General features: G+C 42.7%; 1 protein-coding gene across 3 annotated transcripts in view; it reads left to right on the forward strand.

Moving 5' to 3' along the window:
* The window catches only part of kdm6ba (lysine (K)-specific demethylase 6B, a), a 102,313-nt gene that overhangs the window by 30,767 nt on the left and 48,736 nt on the right, over positions 1-22,810 (forward strand). For all 3 annotated transcript variants that reach the window (XM_042400337.1, XM_042400342.1, XM_042400338.1), the window contains exon 4: positions 7,696-7,762. The gene's annotated coding sequence lies outside the window, so the exon portion shown is untranslated. The remainder of the gene's footprint in view (positions 1-7,695; positions 7,763-22,810) is intronic.

Genomic DNA, 22,810 nt, shown 5'->3' on the forward strand with positions numbered 1-22,810 from the left:
TATGTGTTGGCGAGGGTATCCTAGAAAAGTATATGGTATACTCTTTCTATAGGTGGAAAGGAGTGGTGTGTGTGTGTGTGTAATAATGTATTGACCTTGTCTCTCATTGCCAGTTCCCAGAAGGTTGATGAATAAATAAAGGCGTGACGCTTCCCCAGCGAGCCGAGTCTGTGACTGCTGCTAGTAGGAAGACAGAATGACACCACATACTCACACAAAGCTATCATCCACACTGTTTGCTGGCTTTATTTGCACTGTGGAATAATGTTGGTTCTCTGTGATACTCTGACCCGCAATGCTACCTTTCTCTATGCCTCTGCATTCATGTACATTTCTAGATATCTGTGTGTGGGGGGTGGGGGGGGGGCAAACTAGGCAACTGTCCAAGTCCCCGCCCTTTCCTGGTGGCCCCCATGTGTGAAGCTTGTTTTATGTTTCATTTCTTACTTGGTTGTGTTCCCAAACTGCATCAAACCCTATTCACCATTCACATTGTTTTCACCCTGATGTAATTGAATCTACTCAAAGGATAATTAATAGTAGTTTGACCTTGGCACATATTTTCCCAGTTTCATCGTCACGACAATTTGAAATTGAATTGCTTTAATTCACTGTAGGATTTTACACAAGTTCGGTTTTTTAGGGGAACACTGTCCCTCTGCACGCACCACACCAAATACAAAAGTGATGAGAACATTTGAAGTTGACATAAACATGGAAACAGGATCCCAATGCAAAATCTTCCCCAAGATCCCAAAAATGCTAAGGCTAGTGTGGGTGTGTGTGAGTCAGAGCTCAGCAAAAAAGCCACTTAAATCAAAGCTTTAGCATCCGTATAATTGACTTTAATGCAAAGAGAAGCCATGTAGAGCACACACACACATGCAGACACACACATATTTTCCCTGCATTCATATACTGTACATGTAGGGATCAGCAGCCCCCCACTGTCATGCCTCACATGCTGACAAAGACTCTCTCATATACAGTGTCTCTGGCTAAATCCAAATGTGCACCCTCCTGACTTGTGGACTGATCCCTCACAGACTTCTGTCAAACACACTGTGACACGTTCACCGTCATCACATCATGTCTGCGAGGGCGCAGGGCCGTGAGAGGATGACACGCGCTAAGACTTCAGACTTCCTTCCTGACACTGTAACGGCACTGATGGTACTGCCAATGGAAATGTATGTGAGATATGTGCAGGGTCTGCTGCTTTAGATAGTAGCTATAATATAGATAGATACGGTTGGTATGCACTGTAGAATTCCCCCTTTTACATGAGCTGCTAAACACTGCTAATATTATACTCACATCAAACCCTCAACCAAGGACCGTCACACCGTATGCAAATGAAAACAAAACATTTCCCGTCTAACTTTGCAGATTATAACAGTCAAATCCAAATGACTCATCCTACGCATATTCTGTATGTGTAATATTAAACCTCCCTACATCAATGAAATGATACACACCTTTCTTTCACATTGTCACATCCATATTAGTATGAACTATGGATTATCGTCTTAGCAAAATCTGCAACCCAAGCAGACTCTCTGGAAGTTTGCAGAAAGTCTGCTTTGTGAACTTTTTACGCATGCATTTATCGCAAATTCTCACATTCTCTCTCTCTCTGTCATGCACACTCACACATATACAGAGCAGTTTTGTGGGAGTGGTCAGTCAGATGAAGGGTGACACCACCGCTAAGGTCATGAGGGTTAGAGCTCTGCGGGGTCAAAAGTCAGGCCAGACAGTCAAGCCTCTGCACGTGCCCCAAGCAGGTGTCATAGCAACCAGGCCAGGCAGAGGGAAGAGAAGTTTACACATGCACACTGACAGAGATAAATGTAAGCAGTAAGAGTTAAACACACATTCTCACACACAAACGCACACACACATTTAGAACCACTTGAAAACACATGTTCCTTCAGATTAAACACAGTTGTGGGACTTTCCTTCTCAGTCTGATTTAGTGCTTTTGCTTCATTTGGGCATCTCCACCCACTGAGGTTCATTGCATTCCATCCTCTAATTTGCACAGCAAAAAAGCCTCATTGGCTGCCATCTATGAGAACAAGATCACCAATCCAGACACGTCATGACGCATACAAGTGACAAAACTGACTGAATGGTAAGATGGGCTGCAACTTCCCCTGAAACTTTCTAAAAACCTCTGACACCTTTAAGTAACCTAATACGTGTTTCATTCTTAGAACGTAATTTGTATCACATTGGGTGTAACTCTGCAGATTAAAACACTGCAGAGTTGCTCCCTCTCAGATGGGCTCAATGCCTGTACTTAAACATTCAGGTGTTTCTAAGCCTCTGTCATGACTTGCTCACCTCGTGGCATCTGTGTACCTGTAATTTGTGTGAGGTGAACGTCCGGTCATTGGCTGGCCATGTTTTCTTATCTTGCCTTTGTGTCTTTTCATTATAGTCGCCATTATTTCACTGTCACAGACCTGGGACAAGTGTAAGGACATTGCCACAACTCTCATTAAAACCACTATAACTCATAATAATGGCTGTCATGAACCCAAGTGAACTGAGGCCTTATTAGGAAACATAAATCACGAGGTGGTAGGTTACTCTGGTGTATTTATATAACCTCTCGCCATGTCCCATATTTAAATCACATACATCCAAACAAATATGTTTACTTTTTTAGTTATGCTTCATCCACTTTTGACATTTATCTACTCTATTGTGTCACATGCATTGCGTGCAAATGCAAAGTTTTACAATGACGAGGTGTCTTGTAATTACTCATGACAGTTATGAGAAGTGTTTATATTTTTCAGATGTGCCTGAATTTTTATACATCTCCGCTTAAAGCACACATTGTCTTTGACACTTTATTTCTTCAACTCACACTTCAAGTTAGCAACACATGTTATTCATAAGGGTACATTTCTGTTTTCTAATTTAAAGAGAAAGTTACCACATGTAGTACACAGAACGTGGACAACTTTGATGTGGCCTCGTAGGTTTAAGGTCACTATCATTTAAGTAAGCAATAAATTCCTTTGTGCCCTGTCTGTGTCCCTCTCAGACACACAGTCATTCAAACACACAGACATACATAAAATGTCTCGTCCCTTTGTAGGTCAGGGTTGCAGACATCAAAGACAAGCAGACAGCCACGTCAGTAGCCCCTTTCAGACATGCACTTCACTCTTTAAATATTCTGGCTTTTACGCGTCTGTGCCATGTTTGTTATATTTCTGTAACATTGCAATAAGGCTCAAGTTTGAGTTCAATGTAATGATGAAAAGGCTACAGCATAAATAATGTTATATACACATATTAGTTAGTGATATTACATGCACATCTTGTTACACCAAGACAACACCTAATTGTCTAATGACTTAATTATAATTTCATAAGCATGGGGAAGTAACATTTGTTAAATAAACAATAAAATATCACAAATGAGCTCGTTCTTAGTTGCTCTCTTGTGGTGCAGGCCAAAAAAGATTAAACTGAAGGGAGAGGCTTCAAGGGATGTTTTTAATGTTTGGTAGCATCAGACCAGCACCATCAATTTTTGATGTCTCGCTGTCTGAACAAAGTCAGCGTTCAAATCTTTCAAAATCACACAAGAAGTTTTAATGTTTTTGTCCCGCTAGTGATCATTGACGTTTAAATCATCTGTCTCTATTTGCTCTCAGACCCTTTCTCTCTAGTGTGTAACGCTCTTTCTACTTCTCATGCACATACACACAGATCCACCCTGTCAGCAGAGTATTGCTTCTCCCATCTTTTCTTCATCGATTAGTTAAGCGTCAGAATGTGGAAACAGTCACACGTTCCTCGATCCCGTTTTCCCACCAAGCCTCCGAACCACACCCAGACAAACAGAGCTGTATAAACACGGTAGGCAATGAGAGTAAGGGATTGTAAGAGATATCCATTTATATTTTTAAATACCGCTTTGGTAGTATTTGTCTAATACAGTAATTCTCAAAGAGTAATTGAATGAGGCAGAAGCAATGAGAGGAGTCTGAAAGGAAAACAAATGTGAGATATTAAGACATGACGACAGGAGACAAAAGAGACGGAGCAGATTGGAGAAGAGGTGGAGAGAGAAAAGGTGGACGAGAGATGAGAGCATATGGATGGAGGAGGGAGAGAGAGAACTAATTAAAGAAAGTAGAGTTTTAGTTGGGTGTTGATTCCAGGAGGGGTAATGGTCCCAGGTGTGGATGAAGGGGGGAAACAGGAGATGAGGGAAGGGGGAAAGAAACTAGGTCCCCATACGCCATATGTTCCCTATCTTCCCCACTTTCTTCTCACTCTCTTTCATTCCCTTTCATTTCAGGCTTTGCACCGGCTCACTAAGACGAGCTGATTTTGAGTTGACTTTTTTTCTCTTCATACGTCTACTCGCCTTTCTCTCTCTTTCTCTCTCCGTCTTTAGCAGCTATTGCAGTTCCGCAGGTTAAGTAAGGTGACAGCAGGACTAGGTGGGTGGCAGTTTGGAGACGGAGTGATTTTGTGACTGTTTGCATATGCTTTTGCGTGCGTTTCAGAAAGCCTCAATAGCTTCAATGATTTGTCCTCCCGATCTAAGGTGTGTTTAGTGTGGATTTCTATTTGCTATTCTCTCTTGATATGGATTTCAGTGTTTGTCTTGCACATTCAGGTTTTTTTTTGTTGTTTAACTTGTCCTGTTTGAATGTGGATTTCTCTGTGTGCATTGGGTAAGACTGCAGCTTTGGCAAAGCACGGCAGCATGATCGCTAAAAGTGTTATTCAGGTGACACTTTGCAGGTTGTACTTTGTCATACAGATTTGTTAGTATAGTACAAGTCCACATATCCCTACTAGTATTTCATTCCTTGTACAGTACAGGAGCAGACCACGAGTTTAAAATGACATGTCTTCTAAAAATAGCCGCTAAACTCACTCACCCTTTCCTCAATGCAGCCCCACTCTGGCCGGATAACCACCCCCCGGATCACAAATCTCTCCACCCCGTCATGAAATGCAAGCTGCTCCCACTGTACATTCCACTCAGAGGAATGAGCCTACTCCCCTGTAAATTAGGGAGCGGGGGGGGGGATAGTCATTGTTTTTTGCCAAACAAAGGCAGTTAGCAAACAGGAGCAGAGCAGCTTCCAACCGGTGGTTTTGTGGGCTTACTGGCCAGGGACCTAAAGGGAAGCTACTGCTGCTGTGTCACCAGGTTGGAGTGCCTCAAGGCTCCGTCCCGGGGCCTCTCTTTGGTCTTTTTTCTCTCACTCTCTGTTGTGACTATGCGTATGTGTGTCTGTATGTGTGCCCATGCGTGGGCCCTTAGGCTGTTGTCAGGCAGATCATGGGAACTGTTGTGAGTTACTCCGGCTGTCTGTGTCTACCTACATACCTCTGTTCCCTAAAGAAGGAGAAAGAAAGGAGTTGAAGGAAAGGGATTGAGAGGAGGGAGGAGGGGGTTGCAACAGAGGGATGGAGGGAGCGCATTCCTCGACGTGTACAAAACATGTCCGCAGGGGGAACTGCAAGCCCAGCAAGATTCACAGACTTCCAACTTCTTAAAACAAGGCTCCCCCTTCCCATCCTCGTCTTACACCAGCACCACCTCGTCCTTCAACTCCTCCCCTCTCCTTGGCCCTGGAGTGGTTTAATCGAAAGGATAATCTGTAGAGGAATTCTGGAAGGCAGGAATCCAGGGATTATCCAAAGAGGAAAATGGTAGATGATGGAATATCTGAGGGTTTACCTGAAATGATTGCTCGGGTTTTGTGCTTTGAGGTTTAAATCTGTGACAGTATGACCAATTTTGGTTCACAAATAAAATGATCAAAATTAACAAAACAATACAGCATCAACCTAAACAGGATGTGCTGTCTCCTCTGGGTATGTGTGTTGAGTGAGACAGTTGCAATATATATCGGGAACCTACTGCAGTGTGCTTCTATGAGACCAGTTTTCCCAGTCCAACAGAAGAGGCTTGTCCAAAGAGTAGTAATATTTAGGGTTTATTCCATTGTTTTTTCTTAAAAAAAAAAAGTGAATCAACTGCTTCAACAATGGCTTGCTCTCATTTCTTTCATAGCATTGTGGGTATGTGTTGTCGTCCAATGAGACTCTCATTAATAAGCTTTGTCTCAAAAGGAGCAGTCTCAAGATTGAATGCTGACTTCTTGTTAGCCAATCAGAAACCATGTATGACCATGAGAATCAACCACATCTTATCTGGGTCAGTCCAAAATGATGGTGCAACTGTAAATAATGGTCCACTGAGTGATATTAAATTCATTGATCGACAGGAAGTGAATTGGCAATTGTTTTAACAATTCCTGAATTGTATGAGTCACTCTTAAATGTATTTGCTGCTTTACTTTGTTATTATGAATCAAATGCTTTTAGACTATTGGTTGGATAAAATGATTTAAAGACGTCACTATGGGCTTTGGGAAATGATGATGGCCATTTTTCTAAAAAAAAAAATGACCCCCTCCCAAAAACACTGAATTATGTGTCTGTATATTTCCTGGCAAATCAATTTGTTCTTTCCTCAGAATTTCATTAGTGCCTTTCAGAATATGTTTTATCTGCCTGCAACTGCAACATTCCCACAATCCTTCTGGACTTTACCTGACCCGATTTTTATATTGTCCAAAAATGCTGGCGGTGTATCTGGCTCCAATACATATATGTTTGCACAGGATAGTGTTTAAAATGCTGTTATACTATCTGTGTACGGATGTGTTATTGTAAACAAGCTGCATGTTTGGGGCTTAGCTCCTCCTGTCCTACTTAACTGGTCGATAAACAGGCTTTAGCTTTAATTATGGTGATGTCTGATAGGCCTATTGCGCATTCTTACATCATGCTGGTATCTTGTTTATGTGTTTTGTCTGGCCGTGTGTTATTTTTGTGTGTGCATTTGTCCGTATCCGTCACTATTTCTCCGAGCGTGTATGTGTGTGTTAGAGGATATAATGACAGTGGGTGTATGTCTTGGCTGGCAGCTGTAATCACTACCACTCTGTGTGGTTGGTCAGTACACTGAGTTCTGTTTGCCTTTAGCATCTGTGTGTGTGTGTGTGTGTGTTTGTGTGTCTATTTTCATATATACATGGATGATTACATCAGACTGTGTATTTTTTAAATGCCTCTGCATATTTTCTGCTATACTGTCGTCTTGTCTTAATATTTTGACTGAATGCGTTCCTGTGTTTGTGCGTGTGCTAAATGTGTTTACAGGTTAATTACCCATGAAACCTCCTTCATATGGTCTAAATACTTCACTCATCAGAAGAAAATAGGCATCATTAACTCCCTTAAAATGCTCCGACTCTTTTAATATTTCTGGTTTGAATGTTACACTGCATTCAGTATTATGATGCGTGAACAGTTTAGCTTTGAAGTCAATTATTGTCGTTTTTAAAGTTGCAAAACTAATGAAAGGAAGCAATTCAATTCTCTTACTGAGGTGCATATCTGAGCACAAGGTGTGTGGTTTTTAGGCTCTCATACATTTGTGAGTGAGCTGACACACCTAATGACTAATCAGCACAAAGGAACCTGGTCCACAAGATGTGACTGACTGGCTGAAGTGGTTTTTCACTAAAGCATAGTACTATTCTACTATATATATATTATCACTGCCACTGATATACAGATTGTTGTACGTATGTGTGTATCATTTCTTATATCTGCGGTCTGCTTGCTTTTCAGGTAAAAGCTATATCTGGCCCATCCAGTTACAGTCAGTACACACCCAGAGTGTGCTCAGCAGTGGCAGGTAAGAGGAACAAGCATATCTGTGGGTGTGTGTGTGTGTGTGTGTGTGTGTGTGTTTCTAGCCTAATAGATTATCGATGCACTGCTGGGTTGGTTGGCTACAGCAGACTGTGGAAATGGGCCTGGACTCCCCTGAGGAAACAAGATATCTCCAACACACACACATACACACATGCAGAGCTAACACACACATACAGTAGCTACAAATACAGGCACAATGTGATGCTGTTAAAAAAAAAAAAAAAGCTGTCATGCGATGGACTTTAAAGCACATTTTGTACACTCGCACACACACTTACATACAATTAGACACACCGCACACCTGCTGGGTCTTTGGAGGAAGCTGAGCTCCGTTCTGGCTGTATCTGAAGATGAAAGGAGGAGAAGAGGAGAGGAGAGACAGGCATGAGGGGAGAGGAGGAGGAGGAGGAGGGATTAGAGAAGAGGAAGAAGAGGAGGCGGAGGAGGAGGAGAGAGAGGAGAGACAGGCATGGAGGTAGAGGACAAAGAAAGAGCAGATAAAGAGGAGGAGGAGGAGGAACAGGGATGAAGAGTGATAGCCAACTCTGCACGTCCCCACCTTTCCTCTCCTCTTCTCTCTCACTTCCTTTGTGAACAGATGGGTGGAGGTATTAGATTGTGATGAAAGCCAAAGCAGAAAAAAGGGACATACAGACATGTACCTACATACAGTACATACACACTGGCAGTCACACACTGCTGCACACACACACACTTTCACTCCACCAGACAGATGCAATACTCTGCATCCCTTCTCGCTCTCTAGCTCATCATTCTTCCCTGTTGAGGCTGCTCCTAACATTTCTATTATAAATGACAGTGACAGTCATATTTACAGTATAGAGAACAGAGTATATAGGTTATGGACTAGTCAGGTCAGGCAGGTTTTGCAATCTCATTCTCGCAGTGAAGGCACTATACACGCGCACACACATGCACACGCACGGTGTAAAAAAAATCTGAAGTGAGATCGGGCGATGTTGATGTTTTTCCTGGACAGAGAGACGGACACGGAGAGGGAGGGATGAAGGTAGAGGCTCCAGGCAGATAATGAATCAGATGAGCAGAGAGGGAAGAAAGAGATAAGGTGGGATGAAGAAAAAGGGAGGATGAGAGGTAGAGAAAAAAGAAGGCATCAAACTTGTGAGCCCTGTGGGTCTTTGCTCACAGAGAGAGGAGGGCAAATGGAGGCATGCTGGAGAATTCAAATGTCTCGGTGTCAGTGGGTTCACGGGCTGAATCCATCGCAGATCATAACACACACTCCTGCTTGTGCTTGGAACTGATGAAATTTGTGCCATGCGGTGTTACATTTTTAAGCAAGTATAGGGAATTTTCAACACTTGGAACTTAAAATGACACCAGAAAGGATTCACATTTAGGAGCTAAACTACCTTGACATTTTGGTAGATGGCATCAGTAAACTCTTCACAGTACACTCATTTATACCAAACCAGACAGCCTGTGATTGCGTCATGCCAGCAGATAACAAAGGCATCAAATGGATTGTTGGATAAGAGAAAAATTAACAAGGAGAGGAAGTGAGGGAGTGGTTTACATATTTTTCATTATTTTCAGTATCAAATCTATTGTTTAGATAAAATAAATAATATTATATTGTGCAGTGATTTCCTACCTATGAACCCAAAAATTCTTGTGAGAAAATAAGATGACACTGCAGCTTGGCAGTTCAGTTTAGACTGACAGGGCTGTATTTCCGCATAAAAACCTTTCCGGTAGCGCTTGCAACGTGGTATTTTTTTGCCATAAAATGGATTTAGCATTTTGAAGACTGTTGCAGCTTGAGTTGTTTTGTTAAAGTGCTCATTTTCCCCACATTGTAGCAAGGACAAAGATGGGTGGTGAAATGAGTCATGCTGCATTCCAAATCACAAACGTTCTCTTTTTAGTTTTAGTACGTACTGCAGCTGCCCTTACAAAGTACGTACTGTTGCATGTAGTATGTATACAGTTTGGACATACTACTTCGTCATAACATTGCACCTTGAATTTTGATCCTCTTGCTCATACATCCGTCACAGTCACATAGCGCAATGCACTGTCATCTATCTGTGCTCTCTTGACGACTCATTCAATGTGATGTAACTTCCATTGCGCAGGAAGTTGTGGGTCATATAGCCTGAAAAGGATGCTGGCCTGCATACTGCAAAATGCGACTAGAAGCAGTAGGACATCTTGGTATTTTTGGCATACTGCATTTGATATACTGTATGTATTGGGACATACTAAATCGTTTTCTGACATAGTAAATAGTATGGTAATATGGATATTGGAACGCACCCCCAGTCCATAGGTTGTAAAAAAAAATGGAGGTAGCCTATGTGACGTCACCCGTTGGTTTATAGACTCCCGTTTTGAATCCTTGAGTTTGGCATTTTGACCATCGCCATCTTTATTTCATATTTGGATTAGGGTGGAGCTGATCCTAACACTAGCTGCTAGCTTTGTTAGCATGGTGCATTTACAGTCTATGGTTAACTGTGATAATGCTAATGCTAATACTAATTTTCGCTAGCGAAGAACAGGCTTAAAACCATTAAAACAAAATATACTTACCGGAAAAACTGAACAGCCGACTCCTTAGAGGGTCTTTTTATCACAACCAAACACTGAACAAGATTTTTTCAGGTGATCAAAATGTTACAATTAGGCTAACTTTCATGAACTGAAAACACACTGTGAAAAGCGACAGCTACACCTATACTCTGTGAATCTTACGCTATGGTTACGTTACCTAACCAATGTTGTTGCCGTGGTAGTGACTTGTCAATCACAAGGTAGCCATGCCCTAAAGCATACCCTGATTTACCGACTATTTTACTCTTTTACTTAATTTACAAAATGAACATCATACTGTATTGAAGAAGACTTGAAACTAGCGATTGAGACCATAAACTCATTAGAAAAGTGTTTACTGAGGTAATAAATCAAGTGAGAAGTAGGGTCATTTTCTCATAGACTTCCATACAATCGGACTTCTTTTTGGAGCCGGTGGAGTCACCCCCTGCTGGCCTTAAGAGAGAATGCAGGTTTAAGTCACTTCCGAATTGGCTTCACTTTTCAGACCCGGAGCTACCCGCTTGCCTCAGTCACAGTCTTACACACCATGGCTTGCAGGTTTGTGTGTGTGTAGTCTGCTTCTGTGGTCATTGAGTCTATACATTGTCAGCTTTCTGCCAGTCATGGTGGTCAAATGTACTGCCAGCATGGACTCTGTGCTCCCAGTCAAACAAGTTTAGTTTGATTTAAGTTTTTTTCTGGCCAGACCACCCTCTCTCTTAACTTTAGCTGTGTTTACATCCAGCTGTCAAGTGAATTTTATGCAAACTTTGCAAAAAAATTAAATGCAAATTAGGTGTTTTCCATCAGTATGTTTGAAGTGAATAAATAGGCTTCCTGAATGTCAAAACACAACATCCACTAGAAAGCTGGAAAAAGTCTTTTAAGATTTTTTTTTCCGACAACATCAACTGATTTTGAACATATTTCTCTTTTTCAATAGAAAAGGCAAACAAAGAAAATCCACTCAACCATATGCTAATACCACAGCTAACTATCATGTAACAATCATGGGTGTATTGTTGGAGAGTGACATTTCTCCATGGCATGGTGGCTCATACCTCATATCTTATATGATGCAAGGGATTAACAGGAGTCCTGCCGTAGATACCTATGACATTATTTGTAATCTGACACATTTGCATCCAAACTGCTGTTGCCAAACATGAACGGTGATATTGGACGATTCTATGAAACTAAAGATTATGTTCCGTCAACGTTTTTTAAAACGTGCAATGCCACTGTCGCCTTCTATAGTACCTGCACCTGGCAGCTATGCTATGGTTAAAGATAGGGAGAGTCATCAATCAGTCAGTCAAAAAAAAATCATGATTCATTGAAGGTCTGTAACAGGGCGAAATCTCTTGCTACATAAAGGGTACGATGCATCGCACCGCATTCCTGCATTGGCACTGAACGGCTGGTATCACACGCAAACTGTGAGATGTGAGTCATCCAATATGGATATCCACTCGTCATGCATCCACAAGCGCTGGTCGAATAAATTTGTCACTGACCAAAAAAGAGATTTAAAGTAAGCATCAATGTTTTTAGCAATTCAATTGCCACCAGCTCCTTATTTCAGCAGATCAACCTCGCTGCCTCTCTCTTCATCTCCCTTGTAAGACTTGCTTTAGCGAGGACTCAACAGCAGAAGGAGGAGAGGGTATGATATTTGATGGAGGGAGGGGGGTGTCGGGAGAGACGGTTCCTAAACCAGTGTTAATTGAACACAGCTGTACCTCGTTAAACATTAATTGGCAATTAATCAGCTCACATCCCCCTAGTTGAATATATCTTGAATATATCTTTTGAGAGAGAGAGAGAGAGAGAGTGTGTGTGTGAGAGAGAGAGAGGAATAAAGTAAATTATTCACAGTAGCACAAGGAAAGCCTGTTCTAGTTCAGCCTCCATCTCCCTCTACTTTTTCTCTCTTCCATCGCCTCACTCTTTCTCTCCCTCTCCGTGCTCCATTCAGCCCATTAATCTAGTTTTCTGCCTTTATCTTCGCTTCCTTCCCCTCATCTGTCTGTAGTTCATCCAGAGATGGAGAGAGAGAGTGTGAAAGAGAGATGTCACAACAAGGAGGAAGTGCCAGAGGGGAAAGGAGGAATTGAGGAGGAGGAGGAGTAGGAGGAGGAGGAAGGAGAGGCCCTGATGCTCTTGCATGAAGGGAATCATCAGGAATATCTGTGTATGTGTGTGTGTGTGTGTGTGTGTGTGTGTGGTCCAGGTATTCCTCATGTTGCAGGGACGTAAATCTGTTTACACAGTCGTGTTGTGGGTAGGCCTGTCACGATAATTATGTTATTGATTTATCATAGGATAACATAATTATCAACATTATTGTGTCCATATATTGACTTTCTACAATATACTGTCTACCTGGTTAAGCAGGCTGTTTCCCGAAGGTCTCAGCATTTTGATAAATTTAGTTTTATCTCCTGCTGTTAAAATTACAAAAACACGAAGGTGGCGCGTCAGGCCCGCTCTTCCTCGGCCTCCACATCACGGGCAGATCTCACACACTGCATATTAGCAGCTAATAGGCTATTCATGTCACATTGGTGAAGTAAGCAGTCCCTGCCGCCGTTCCGCTGTGCATGTCCTGAGCAGGGAACGTGCAAGTGAGCAGCACTGCTCATATGACATTAACTGTAAATAACTCCATCCCAGCCCATGATGGCGGGTTTGAGTTTTTACGGAAGCATAGCGCCCACCCTCAGATTCCCCGACCCATGTCACCCTGGTGAGCAAGCAGTTCAAGAAACCGCCACCCCCTCCCAAACCCACTGAAAGCTGCTGCCATAACTGCCCAGTTGTCATGTCGGAGGTGGGACCCGTGTGCAGGCAATCCTGACTAACCTTGTGACTCAGGGGAAAGATTTCTTTCACATTCCAATTCCAATGTCTGAATATTCTTAAGAATTAAAAGTTCATTGCTCTTTGAAAGGGTGTACTTGCATTATTATATTATCATTATATCAGTGGCATAAATGGTCTTAGAATGAGAATAAGATCATTTATAGCAATTATTTCTGGAACAATATATCGTCCAACAAAAATAGTTATTGTGACAGGCCTAGTAGTGGGGACTCGCCTCCCTTATGGGGACAAAAATCAAGTCCCCTTAACGTAAATCACTAATTTAGGGGTGAAAACTTGGTTTAAAGTTAAGGTTAGTTTAAGGTTGTCTTAAGGTTAGGGAAAGGATTAGGGTTAGGCACGTGGTGGTTAGGGTTAAGGTTAGGATAAGTCTCCAGGAGATGAATGTAATGTCCTATGAATATAATATATATAAATATATAAATATAATCTTCTGAAATGATAGAAACACTCTGAGCGTCTGCGCACACGCACACACACGTAACCACACAGACTACATTCACAGTAAGCCAGCTAATTTTGAAAATGTTCCGTTTTTGTGGAAATGACGTGCATCCACACCAGGAGTTTCAGGTCATTTTTGTAAAGATCTCTATCCTAAACAATAGGCCTCAGACGCATTTTTCAGTTGTCCATCTTGTGCGCATCAAATGTAATAGATCCCCTCTAATTTAATCAATACAGCTGTTTACACAGGCTGTATGCCAGCTTACGTGTCACTTGTACTTTCACGCATAGTTTTACATTTCAAGTCTTTTTTTTTTACATGTTTAACTACAGTTATTATGTATTGGCTGCCAAACACTGGGTGACCTTCACAGCAGTACTGAGCATGAACACATCCTGTATAGACATTTATCAAGGACTGAAGTTGCTGCTGTGCTGCTGATATACTACTTTCACAATGCTGGCTACACCGCTACTCTGAGCCATCAATCAAGGCAACATTAAGTAAACATAAGTACAGCTTAATGACAACACCTCCATTGCTTGATTGGCTATACTAACATTGAAAATTGGTGATCACAGAGAGAGTTAGTGTAGACAGGAAGTTGTTTTCTTAATTTTACTGCCACATAGCCACTGCTCAGACTTTCTTTGTGTTTGAAAGTTCTGTTCCGATTGTACCATTTTCGCAGCAGACACCAAAACCTGCATACTAACTAAATAACCGCAGCATCCCCCAAGTTCAATTCCAGGGCACCTTTGTTACATGTCATACCTAATTCTCTCTCCCTGCATTTCCTGTCTTTATCTCTTCTGTCACTATCAAAAATAAAGGCAAAAAACGCAAAAAAAAAGAAAAAAAGCATGCAGCCAGCTTTTCAGAGTCATCCACTCTGGAGACTTGTTCAGAAGCCAAGAGCCAAAATGGAGAGGAAAGAGATGCGTTTTCAAATTTAGCCAGCTAGTGTGTACACTACCTGTCAATGCTGCTGAAGTTTATATGCAGCATACATGGCCACAGGCAGTTTCTGTTCCTACTGTAAGTGTTTGAAGACATACCGTGTGCGCACTGAGTGTGCAGTAAACCCGGTCTGTCCTGCAGATCCACAGTGTCGAGCTGTCTTATATAACAGTACCGATCACAGAAACAAGGATAACCTGCACTGCCCTCACTGACACACATTCTTTTCTCTCCTGCTTTCCCTCGATCCGTCCCTATCTCTTTAACCCGCTCGTACTCGTTTTTTTTTCTCTCTCTCCCCCAAATCGTGGCTATTTCCATTTCGCTCAATTAAATGTTCTCTTAAACGCTTTGTTTCCCTCTGTCTCTTTTCATTATCGTGTCGTGGCTTCCTCTCTCTCTTCGCTCTTTTTATCTGTGTCAGTTTGGCTGCATCCCAAAATTCCAAGCTCACCCTCTCTCTCTCTCTCTCCGCTTCTACTTCTTTTTCTCTCTTTTTCACTGTCCTCTCTATCAGTCGCCATCTATCCACCCCTCGCCTCTCTTTCTCTCCATTTCTCTCCGTCTGGGCTCCAGCTCAAATATTACAAATGCTATTGCATACTGGCTAGGGGCCAAATCAGCAAGGCGATAAATCAATACAGTGAGAGAATTATGTAATGTGCCACCATATTGACTGGCCATCTCTCCTCCTCCTCCTCCTCTCTCCCTGGGTGGCTTCCTCCTCCGCTCCTTGCACTCCTTGTCATCCGCTCACCTTGTTTTACTTCTCTCTGTTTGCTTTTTTTGCCCTCATTTAACCAGATAAATTGTCAAAGTCTTATTTATAGCTTAGGCCTCAGGGTCGGTTCTGACAGCATGTTATATTCGCTGACATGTAGGTTCATACAAAGTACAACTACAGTCGAACAATTATCACTTGTTGGAAGTAATACTGGAATAACTGCCAGATAAAAAGAAAAAAAAAATTTGCTACATTTTCAGAAACAGCATTGTTTAGCATTAGATAAGAGTCTTGCGGTTTTGCATTTAGTATATTTTTAGGCGCTCTGTGTGTATGCAGGTTGATTTGTTCTTATGTAATGCTTAATTACAGTGGCCCTCGTTTAGCTGCAGAGCGTCAGAGCCCCAGGCGGTACAGTAGAAATAAAACAGAAAAACACATGCTCCACATATCGAGCAATATTTGTTGCTCATGTCTGAATAAATGCGTCCGCACCTGCAAGTCTGTTTTCATGCACCACTGGCGTGCAGATATTCACATAGGTGCCTGTTACGTTTCATGCAGCGCTGATGCGTGCGCTAGAACGCGGTCGAACAAAGCGCAATGCACAGTAAGGAGGAAAGTCACTAGAAATAATATAATAATATCCACTTTTAACAACAACTCAGTTTAATGTCTGAATATCTGTTCTAATGCTACTATACTAGAAGCAGATCTGCTTTATTCCTGAGTGTCTTTTACTTTAAAACATTGATTGAACAGTATAAAAAGCGGAAAATGGACAACAAAGCAATGTGCCTCATACGGAGAATATGTTTTACCTTTTAGTAGATAACACACCAGATGGAAACTAGAGACACACAGCCACTCTCACAAAAGATTCAAAATTCATCTCCAATTAATTTGCATTGCTTTAAGGTGTGTTTAGAGATCAAGGATCTTCTGACTCAAATGTGCCAGATAAAACTAATTAGAAGTGCTTATCATCTGCAGTAATGCATCATCATTTTCCGTCGCAGCTTCTACACATGCATTAACAACATATATGTTGAATGCAACAGTTGTATCTGAGCACAGTGCATTTGTAGCAGTGATGCAGCAGAAGTTGAAATTGAAAGGGCAGTTCAACAGCTGGCACATAGTCAGCTGCTGATCTTATGGAAACTTAAACTATTCTCTGTTACCTGTCCATTCAGCTCATGCAGTCTAGAGCTGTGACTCCTGGTGCCCTGGCTTCTTTATAGAGGGAGAGAGAGGGAGGGAGGGAGAGAGGGGGGGGGGAGCAGTCTATAGGAGTCAGTGAGTGCAGTAATAGTACCTATATTTTCTCCAGCCTATGCCCTGGTCAGAGAGTGCAGCGGCTCCATGCTGTATTTTCCATACTGTCACCCCCCTACCCGCCCTCCCTCTCTCCCTCACTCTCTCTCCCTCTCTCCCTCTCCCCCGGCTTTCCGACTGTACTTTTTTTTTTTTTTCTCCACTCTGGAATTCCATCTTTCTGCACGTGGCCGGCACTCAAGAGGGCATGCTGTGTGTGTGCGTGCGTGTATGTGTGTGTGTGTGTGTGTCTGAACGTGAGTTATAGGAAATATCTCCCAGTGAAGAAAAGGAAACATGAAGTGTGCATTTTTGTGTGTGTGTAACATGCCAACAAGTGGGCACTACTTGTTCCACTGTCCCAGCCTGCAGCTCTAATATACCGTAGTCTGTCTGCCCACTATAAATGCAGTACATTCTGTACCAACACGTTGACTAAAGAAAGGATACAGAACTAAAATATACTCAAACAAAAGAGCATTTGTCAGGAAACATTGTATTAGACTTTCTAAATTTGTTCATTTGTCAGTTTCACACTACGGTAAGTGATATTGATCCGGAGAGCTTTTTACACAAATAACTGATTTCATTGAAGAGACAAACACGCTCATAAATCAGCGGAAGAAAGAATTCCATAATGCATTGCAAAAATAACTGACATTCACACAAATCCATGATAATTCCTGGAGCAAGAAACACACGCAGTCAGACGATCATACAGGTTTTTAACAAACTACCAGATAAACCAAGTAAAAACGGAGGTGAGCTTTAAAATTATTAGCCAAACTGTGTGTTGTAAACATCCATCTCAGGTTTGACCTATACTTTAAAATAGTTTTAGATAGAGAGATAGTTCTCTAGTTGAGTTTTATTTATTTTTTATAAGTTTTTCGGTGCAACAAAAGGTTAGCACTGACCTTTTGGGTGCGCTCACTTTCAGTTTTTCTTCCGAAGCCGAACTGTTGGCTTATTTAAAACCTGTCAGATCATCTGACTGCTTGTGTTTCTTGCTTGGTGAAGTTGTGTTCCCATCTCAGCAGTTACTCTGCCGAGTACAGTGTAACAATAACCAAACTACAAAAAAAAAAAGAAAGACCCAAGTGGTAATCAACTGAAATGACCCTATAAGGTTCAGAATTGACACGAAAGTACACAAAAGTGAGTTTACAAGGAGGAAACGGCAGTAAAGCAATTATCTAATCTGATCAAATTGATTTAATTAGACACAGAATTAGATGTAGTGAATCCAATCAAAACGCCAAATGCAGGCTGACAGGAGGCAGTAAATGTAGAAGATTTCCCTACGTCTTCAGATGTTCTGAACGTCATCCTGGAAGCCATTGTTCTCACCTACCCACATGTGAGCCGGGTTTTATGCTAAACCCTCATCGCCGGCTTCACACATCTGTTGGTGCAAAGATGTTAGTGTAATAAATTCATATCTGCGCGACAACGCTCGCCACAGGAGTTTTTCTAACCCGGATCGAAGGTTATCTGCATCTGTATCGATTTGTTTTTTTTTTGTTTTTTGTAATCATCAGTGTGTGTACTGTAGGTCAAAGCATGTCTCCATCAGGCTTACATCACACTAATGAAGAAGAGAAATCGAGGTAGAGAGTGAACACAGAGGCTCCTTCTGCTCTCCAATCCCATCTGTTTGACACACAGAGGGAGGGAGGGAGGGAGGGAGGGGAAAGATGGAGAGAGGCAGGGAGGAGAGAGGGAGGGGTGGTAGACGAATGAGAACGAGGCCAGATCAGGCTGAGGGAGGGATGGTGGGGGGGTGGGGGGTGGGGGGATGGAGAGGGGGGAGGTGCTGTTTAGAGAAAGGCAGGGAGTGAAAAAAAAAAAAAAAAAAAATCAGAGGGAGGCAGGCTGGGGGGTTGGGCTCCAAGCCTGTGCATGTGTATGTGAGAGAGGGAGAGAGAGAGAAAGCAGCAAGCGAATGTGTGATGTGTATGTCTGTGTGTGTTTGTGCGCGCGCGTGTGTGTGTGCGCTCGCTCTGTTCCTTTCCTTTCTTTGTTTGACTACTGAGTGGGAAAAAAAAAAAAAAAAAAAAAAAGCGAGACAGAATATAGAGAGATAGAAAGAGGGTGAGGAAGAGAAACACAGACAGAAGAGAAGAAGAAGATCTAAAACGAGAGTCACTTATTTTTTTTAGAGAGGGAGAGAAGAAGAGAGACAAAGAGGATTTCTATTTTGGTCTGGTTTTTTTTTCCCTTTCTTTTTTTTTTTCTTGCAGGCTGTAGAATAAGGAAAAAAATATACTAACAACAACAACAACAACGCTGCATGCTTTTGACAACAGTGTCATATTCAAGAGCTGTGTGTGTTTTGTGTGCTGGCTCGGTGTGTGCGCGTGTGTGTGTGTGTGTGCACCGAGGAGGTGGGGGGAGGCAGCCTGTGCAATTTAAAGGGAAAATACAAGGCACACACAAAGCTGGGAGCGCAGGCAGGCAGGCAGGCAGGCAGGCAGGCAGCAGGAAAGGAAAGGAAAGGAAAGGTGGTGGGAATCTGCTGAGCTGGCTGCCGCTTTAACCAACAACCCCTCTCTGGATTTTACTACACCGAGCCAACCTTGCGTGTCCCTCTGAGCTCAGCCTGAGCCCGGCCACGGTAAGACAAGCCTCCTATCCACAACCTCTCAGCTGTTTCACCGCTACCGCTCTGCAGACAAAAGCAGAGAGAAAGTTGCTCTGTGTGTGTGTGTGCAGATGGAGAGGAGCTAAGCTAAAGGCTGAAGCTAAGGCTAAAAGGCGTGAGGAATGCAGCACAAAGGGAGCTTGTGTGCTCCAGCTGGGGCTGTGTGTGTGTGTGTGTGTGTGTATGTGTGTGCGTCTTTGTGGACAGGCTTGAATGTTTATGTCACGGGGCTTCCCAAACTTTTGCATGTGAAGGACACCCCGAAATAGACACGCACCGCAACTCCAGAACACCTTTTTGGTAAAAGATTTGTCTCATCCCGGCTGGTTTTGAAGATGGAGAGAGTGAAAGCTTCATCAGAAATAGTCATTTTATTAGTGACTGCTAGTGCTTAACACGAAAGCAAATATTGTGAATTTAAAGTCATTGTCATTCCGATGGGAAACAAAAGAAAATCCCACCAACAAGAGTCCTGAAGGTCCCATCACATTAGTTTAAAAAGCAGTGGGTCATATCAGACCGGGGCGATTTAAATGCCCCTGATGGCTCGGCAGCCAGCTGGCTCACCGGCACGGAAAACAAAACACAAAAGTAGTTAATTTTTGCTTCTCTATCTCTTTGTCTCCTCTTTTCTTATCCCCCTTTCACTCCACTCCTTCATTCTCTTCTCCGGTGTCTTTTTCCTCTCTCTTTCACCTTCACTCAGCAGCTCCTCGCTGATTTAAATGCCAGTTTGCACAAAAGGTTTCTCTCCTTCTTCCTCCTGCTGCTGCTCTTCTTTCTTTTTTTTTTCTCTCTCTCCTTTTCTTTTTTATCGCTCACATCTACTGTCTCTATCTCTCCATCGTGAAATAGACAGGTGACTGCATTGAACATGGGTCTTGTGACTTTGCTGCCTAAGCATTAATCAGTGAATCTCTTCTGCGCACACACGCACACACACACACACACAATCTGCCGGCTCCCATTAGCTTCTTACACACTGTTTGTATCACTTAATCACACACACACATAAACACGCAGGGCTCAGTGGTACAAAGTGTGTGTTGTGTCCCGTCCAGTGTGTTGTGGTCTGGGGGCTTTCAGCTTGTTCTTGTCAGTAGTCTAGTCTGCGGTCAGCACCCGTTTTGTATTTGTATGTGTGTGTGTGTGTGTGTGTGTGTGTTACTGATGTGTAGAGAGCTAATAGGAGCCGGCGTTCTGTGTGTATGCGTGCGTGTGCGTGCATGCTCCTCCCTGCGTGAGTGTGTGAGAAACACAACACTTGTGCCGGTGTCTGCCTGGAGCTAATATTGGTGTCAGTATGTGATTGTGTGTGTGTGTGTTTGTGTGTGTGTGTGTTGGTCCTTGTCCCAGTGAGATCCTTTGCCCCATGTTTAAACTGATAGAAACATTCCTAGAATAAAAGCCTCACTAGAAAGACGACTCACGCGTACTACTGTAAACCGATCCCTACAGTACTCCTCCACACACACGTGAGCGCCCGGCCCGCACATGCGCACACACACACTTCCACACACAAGACAAAATCACTGTTACTATTCCATTTGCCGCCCCCACCCTTCCTGTTCCCCTCGGGGAATTTCCTCCTTTCTCTCTTTTCATTAGTTCATTACCAGCGGAAGTAGAGCATCTTCCACCCTCTGACATTTCTCTCCCCTTTATTCTTTTTTTTTTTTTTTTTTTTTTTTTTTAATAAATTCCTCCACCACTTCCTGTCCAGCTGCAATTATCCAATAGTGGTGTGCCAGGCGCGGTTCAGCCAGGGTCGCCTGCTGTGGGCTGGAATACATCATAGCTGTGCGCTTGCTATCTGACATAGCCTTGCCCGATTAGGAAATACTGTATACAGGACACAGCCAGCGCTAATGCTGCGCTAATCTGTTTATACTGTGCTGCTGGTTCCCATACAGAATACAGAGCATGGTGTATTACAGGAGAATATGATATGACATGATACGTACAGTAAATTACATTATGGTATGGCAGAATTGATTATGCAAGGATGGAGTACAGTTTGATAGAGTTCTGTATGTTTGATCAAATGGAGTGTGTTGTATAAATAGAATAAAATGTATTGTACAGGTTTAGAATATGGTATAACAGATGAAGATGGTTAATACTAGATTATAACTGGTTAAGATAGAATTGAATATGATTAATTTTTATTATATTATAGAAGGAAGGTAGGTTAAACAGCATATGCCACACTAGAGAACATTATGCATTACAGTAGAATAAAACTGATGGTGCAAGTATGGTAGAGAACACTATTAGAATGGGCTTGTTTACTTGCAATTTTTTAATAAACTGTGCACCAAATAGCAGGAAAGGAAAATAAATGCTTTCCTAATAAAAGTTTGCTTCTCATCTTTGAGAACTGGCTACTTAAAATGTTTCAAATGTGAATAGCCAAGTCAGATCATCCATGTTTAAAAAGATCTGTTTTCACCTCACTAAACAAAATATTCCACGCTTCCCAAAAAAAAAAAGGACAATAGAAAACAAAATGTAGCACAGAAAGCAGGAAAACACACAATAGAATGTAGAATAAAACAAAAGAGAGTCATGTTTTTAGTTGGATACAAATCGTTTTAGTATGTTAGCAACTATAACGTGGCAAGACCACTTCTATTATTTTCCACTTTAGCTATTGTTTCCTCTCTTTAGTCTACAGTTTTGCATAGTCATTAGTCAGGGGAGGGGATGACCCGACCCAGCTGTGAGCGAACATGTGTTGAGCTGATGCAGATAAAATATGGGTATGTAGCCCGTGATGACAGTTGATTCTGGAGCTGTCTGTGTAGCAACAAGCCATTTCCTGCACTGAGAGCCATTAGGACGCCACCCAAACCTCCCACCCCTGTCTGTCACTCTCTCCATGCTCCTGTGCTCCTCTGCAGATGTGCATATACACACAAACACACATTGAGAGGTGGTGGGTGGGTGGTTGGGTGGGTGGAGGGGGGAGACGTTTTTTTGTGATTGAATTTGCGTGTGCTCTCCTCTTTACCCCTCCTCAGCCCCGGGGCAGTCCCCTCACGGCTGAAGGGGGGAGATTGTGCATTCATTGGAATGGAGGCTGAGATGGCAGGGGGGGAAGAGGAGGAGGAGGAGGAGGAGGAGGAGGGGGAGGAGGAGAAGGGTGAGGGTGATTGAGTGTGCTGCCTGGAGAAGAAAAAGGGAGACAGAAAGAAGAGAGAGAGAGAAGAGGAGAGGGGGAGGGGTGCCTTGTGTTTTAAAAACAGGGGGAACTGGGGGAAGAGAAGGAGAGGAGCAGACAAGCAGGAGAGGAGGTGAGGGGGTGGAGGTGAGGGGAGGCTGGCTGGCTGGCTGGCTGGCGCCGTGGCTGGGTTGTGTCTGGAGAGAGGGGCTGGAACTGGGCTAATAACAGCTCATGTGAAAGTAAAAAATCGAGACACTTTGATGTAAATAAATGTCTGTTTGTATCTCTCTATCTCCAATTGAT

This window comes from Thunnus maccoyii, chromosome 22, assembly GCF_910596095.1.
Source record: "Thunnus maccoyii chromosome 22, fThuMac1.1, whole genome shotgun sequence".
NCBI classification, from domain to species: Eukaryota; Metazoa; Chordata; class Actinopteri; order Scombriformes; family Scombridae; genus Thunnus; species Thunnus maccoyii.